The sequence below is a fragment of the Solanum lycopersicum genome, chromosome 7 (genome assembly GCF_036512215.1).
Source record: "Solanum lycopersicum chromosome 7, SLM_r2.1".
NCBI lineage: Eukaryota > Viridiplantae > Streptophyta > Magnoliopsida > Solanales > Solanaceae > Solanum > Solanum lycopersicum.
In genome coordinates this window covers 26,375,122-26,381,145 of record NC_090806.1, presented here as the reverse complement: position 1 = coordinate 26,381,145, position 6,024 = coordinate 26,375,122, and positions in this window count along the sequence as shown.

Sequence of the window (6,024 nt, the reverse complement as noted above, 5' to 3'; positions counted from 1 at the left end):
AATGAGAGTCTTAAACTACATCTTAGGTATAGCTGGTTCTTGGACCATCCTATGAATGAATGAAACCAATGAAAATGAAGTATGCATGAATGAATGAAGTAAACTCTCTGTTTTCTAAAGAAGGCTCCCCAGTTGAGGTCCCACATGCTGAGCCCTCATTTTTGGGAACATAATTACAAGGTCTCATGGGAACGAATGGTATATGATATATGTATATGTTATATGAAGTATGTTATGTGTTATGTGCAATATAAATGATGATGCATGTTATTCTCATAAGCATGACTTTCCTAAACCGATTTGGCAAGTCCATCTGACTGGGCTTTCCATAACTCGTATCGTTATGAAAGAGCTTTCCTTAATCATGCATCTCATTGGTGTGTACTTGCATACACCCATACTTAGTACAAGTGTGTACTAATCCCATACAGTACTTTACTTTTAGGTGCAGGTGCAGGTGGACGCTAGAGCTTACGAGACTACGTTGAAGCTATTCGGACGTGGAGTATTCATCCAGACTTGGTAGGCCCTCATGTTTTCGAGGATGCTTATTTTTATATTCAAGCTTAGACGTAGGCATGAGCTAGTGGAGAGTGTTCCACTAGCGTTTCTTTCTTACTTATTTCAGACATTGTATTGGTTCCATTTTAGCAACTTTATATTTATGCAGTTATCAACTATTTCCTTCATTTGAATATCTCATTATTAGATGGTTGTGGTGAACTGATGTGATATATTGCAATTCTTACTATGAAGTCCATGTATATTTCAAAGCAAACAAAAGTTCAAATTTTCCTTTAAAATTAACATGTACGATGTAATAATGACGTATGTAAGGTTGTCTGCAACCTCTGAGAGGTCAACGACGCCAGTTTCGACTAGGGTCTAGACCCCGGTCATGACAAAACCATTCCACTTCAAATTAAATTAAGAACCTAGATTTGAAGGTGTCCCCACGACGCGCAGTGATATTACAGATTTAATCACGTCATTTTAAAATCAAATTATACTTGGTTAAAAGATCCAATTAGTGTAGTGGTGTTTTGGGTACTTGGGGGATTTATTATAAACGGTTTTTGAGTCACTTTTACACCAAATTCACCAATCAAAACAAAACCCTCAAGTTGAAAATCAAAAGCTATGCATTGTCTTTCTCTAAAAAAAACTCCATATGAAGCTTTGAAGCTCCAAGGAAGAAGGTAAAATTCTCCAAGTTTTAACCATAATTTCATAGGATTTCTACCAATAAGGTATGGACATTTCATCCTTGATACTTTTATTATTCAAGGAACTAATTCAAAGATCTCAAAAAGCCTAAAATCCTATTTCGAATTCTACGCATGGTTTCTTGGATTAAAAGGTTTAAACGAATAAATTATGAGGTTTTCAGTGTTAATTGATTTTTTTATGATTAAAAAACTCTATGGATCCATGAACATCCCGATTCTCTAATTTTCGCATATGAAGTAAGTTTGATGAATGTGATTGGATATTTTTAGGATTGTGTTTATACTATGTTGTATTATGGTTATCTACTGCCACTTATGTCTAATAATGAGAATTGAGAAAAGTTTGTCATGGCTTGGATGAACGATAAATTGACCTAAATTGTTTTAATCTTCTTGAATTGATCTTGTGTGGTATGGTCCACTTATGGTGGCGGTGTTTAGTAATGTGTGTTTGTGTGTGTGTGTGTGTCAGAGAGAATTGTTATTATGGTTTTGACCACATTGAATGTGAAGTAAAGTGATGTTATGATGTATATGTATAGACATGTCTTATGAAGTTATGAATGTGTGTCATGAAGATGATATGACTAGTTGAAGTTTGATGTGAATGTGAAGTATGATTATGTGTGGATTATGATGAATGTAGTATGATCATATTTTTGAGGCAATGTGATTAATGATGGTGTTTATGTGAAAGGTTTTCTCACACACAATGAATAAATGAAGCTAATGAAAATGTAATGAATGAGAGCCTGTTGAAAGGTTTTCTCAATAGAATTGGAATGAACGAAATGGGGATTTTGGAGTGGACACTCTTTGTGTGTTGAAATGTAGTGTCTAGTAGAAACCTCACTATTCCTAAGAGATTTCGAATGAATGAATGATAGGTAAGTGGTGGATATTCTTCGTGAGTATATATGTAGTATCCCAAAGTAACCTCTTGAGATGAGTACTCTTCGTGAGATTAGATGTAGTACTTTGTAGCAATATTTTAACCTATAGCTAATAAAAGTAATGAATGTCTAAAACTCTGTGTGGATTTATGCTTAGCACCGAAAGGATTTGACAAAAGGGTGGATACTCTTCGTGAGTAGAGATGTAGTATCTAAATGTACCTCTTGAGATGGGTACTCTTTGTTTGTTGAGATGTAGTACTTAGAAGCAATTTCGTTATCCCTTAAATATGTGCCCACATAGTACTAGATAGCGGTGTTCCTTGTAAAAGCTAAAAGAATGACCTTACCTTAGGCAAGTGGGGATCCCTCATTCGGTATGGGTTAGTACCAGGATTCCATGTTAAGATCTCATGGTCTATGTCGGTTAAATATATCCCCCACAAATGAATGTGATGAACTAAGTCTTCCTAAGGGTGTACTACTTAGGTTAGGTGGTGGAATGGGATGTCGTCTATGCATTGCACAAGTAGGCATTTGGAAGGAGTTTTGGTATATCTTTATAAAATTAATTAATTAATGGGCTACTATATGATGTTAATGAGATAGTTGACTTTATGTCCAATGTAAATGAAGGCTATGTAAATTGTTGAATGTGGATGTGCCTAATCTAGGGTGGTTCCTAAGGAGCACTAAGTGGGAGTAGTATAATAGGATGCCACTTTCACATTGAACTAGTGTAACATAGAGTTATCCTAGGGGATGGTCTTTATGTGAAGTTCTTAAATACATTGATGTTTTTTCTAGTATCTCTGGTAATGAATCTTGACATGTTGAGTTAAGATGAAATATCGTTATCTTTGGTAGTCTTAAGGAACACTTCAGAGTCTAGTGAAGAGGTTGTATGGGCGGTCTCTTCATGTCTTACCTAGGTGGTTCTTAGGATAACCTCGGATAGAGGGTCTAAATCATTAATGGGTTAATTATTGAATATGGTTATATGCTGAGAATTATGGAGGTATTACCTTTTATATTGATGATGACTTGTATGATGTCTTTTGCACTTGGTTCATGATGTTTTATCAAAATAACATGAAAAGTATATTCAACTAAAATGTCCTTTTTAAAGCATGTTTTTGCATATTGTCATACATAGTGCATTAATTATACTAACTTCATATTCTTTTCTATTTCTACAAGTTTAGGTCGAAGTGAGTGAAGGATTCTTAGAGTTAAAGCTTGAGAAGTGGATTGTTCTCTCAAGGCTTAGTATGTCCTCATATGTTCGAGGACATGGATGTTTTTTCTAGATTCCTTTTTATTCAAGACTTTTCATTAAACTTGAGTTTAATTTCTATGTAAGGATCGTGACACTATGATAAATATGATCTGTCTTAGATGGCTTGTGATGATAAGATTTAGTTCTTCTTACGTTTTATAAAATAACTTTTCTTATTATTGTAAAAAGTTTTAATTCCACTCTACTTTTATTACCTATGTGATGAATGAAAGCTAATAGACTTGTACAAGACCTCCGAGAGGTCAAGGACGTCGTGTGATGCCTAGGGGGTACTTCTTGGTTGTTACATGTTCATAACCAAAAAGTAATGGTTTTTGAATAAGGGGGAGAAGGTGTGTTGAGGTATCAAGGAAAATTTTATGTACCAATGTAGGACTCCAAGAGAGGTCATGGAGGAAGCTCATAGCTCCAGATATTCCATTCATCTAGGTTCCATAAAAATGTACCGTGATTTGAGAGAAAGTTTACTCGTGGAGTAGCACAAAGAAGGGCATTGCAGATTTTGTTTCCAAGTGCCTAAAATGCCAACAAGTTAAAGTAGAACACCAAAGGCCCCGTGGTTTAGATCAGAACATAGAACTTATGAAATGGAAGTGGGAGATGATTAATATGGAGTTCATCACAGGCTTTCCAAGGTATCGCAGGCAGCATAATTCTATTTGGGTAATGTCAATTGAAAGGCAAAATCAACCCTTTTTTTGCCAGTAAAGACTACTCATTCCATAGAAGATCATGCTAGGTTATATATTGAAGAGGTGCTAAGACTTCATAGAGTATCAATCTCCATTACTTCATATAGAGGTGCACAATTTATTGCACAATTCTGGAAATATTTTCTGAAAGGCTTGGGTTCAAAAGGTAACTTCAGTGCTACCTTTCATCCTCAAACAGATGGACAACTTGAGTGCACTGTTATGACCTTAGAGGATATGTTGAGGGCATGCATGATTTTATTTCAAAGATAATTGGGATGATCACCTACCTCTTATTGAATTTTCTTAAAATAATAGTTACTACTCAAGCATTAAAATGGCTCCTTATGAAGCTCTTTATGGGAGAAGATAAATATCTCCTATTAGATGGTTTAAAGTTGGTGAAGCAAGGTTGATAGGACAAAATGTAGTTCATCAATATATGGAGAAGGTGAAGGTGATTGAAGAGAAGTTGAAAACGACACAGAGTTGTCATAAATCCCACAGTGATGTTAGGATAAGGGAGTTAGAGTTCGAAGTAGATGACTGGGTATACTTGAAATTTTCACCAATTAAAGGAGTTATGGGGTTTGGTACACTACAGCAAATTCGATTATCAGGGACAAATAATTTCGTTATTAATAAATCATATTTAGTATTAAAAATCTTGTGTGACGAAAAATAATTTGTCACTCAGTCGTCTCTCAATGTGTGTCTCTAAAAGAATACAAAGACGATTTAGTGTTTCATTGCTAAAAATATTATATTAACTACAAAAAGAAAAATCGTCACCAAATGCTTAATCATTGGTGACAAATTTACTTGTTGTAAAAAGTAAATTTTTTTGTAGTTAATAGTATGGTTTGTCACTAAAAAGGTTATTACTACCGATAAAATTATATCTTCGCTAATTATTTTACTTCAATCAGTGACCAAATCAATTGTATCTAAAGTTATATATATTTTGTAGCTGAAAATGGTTTAATTTCGCCACTAATGATATATATTTTGTATACAAAAAAATATTTTGTTTTTAAATGTATATATGATAAAATTTAACATTATAAACATAATATGTATCTTCCAACCCTCACCCCCCCCCCCTCCCATCTCAATTTTTTTTCAACATTGGCTAGGAGCTCACACATTATGCTACCTTGGGGAATCGAACTCAGAACCTTAAGGTTGGAAATGAAGAGTGCTTACCATCAGACAAACTCTCCCTTGTTTTTCATTTTTGTTTTATTTTATACTTCATTCACTTTTTTCAAATTTAACTTTTGTAGAAACAATATATTATAGGATTATTTATGCTCATACACAAATGCATGAAATTTACCATTCACTATTTCATTCAAATGTAGATTATATTTTAATTAAATTGTGTAATTTTTAAATATCTTTAAATATATTCTGTCCAATTTTCTCATTTTATTTATTTATTTTTATAAATTTTAAAAATTATTTAGTACAATAATAAATTTATTTAAAATCTACTTATGATTTTATTTTAAAAAAATGAATAATCAATTCAAGTTGAACATCAATACCAATAACTATAGTACTTCATCATAATATATCTGAAATCCTCATTATTTAATTTCTTTTATATATGCTTTCTTTTTTTTTATTTCAATTTTCACACTGATGGGAAAAATTAATAGAAATTCATGAAATATATTGCACCTTTGCATAGTCAAAGTTTGTAAGTCGATGTTATCTCGATATAGTTACTCTACATACATGTGTTGAATTACCATTAAATATGTACTTATTATAGACAAAAGCATATAGATCGACTTAATCTATGTAGTTTACCAATAATAAATCAATAGACATGTTCAAAAATTCGAACAAAGACCTGACAAATTATTTTTTTATCGTTCTTACCAATAAAAGTGTGTCAAATA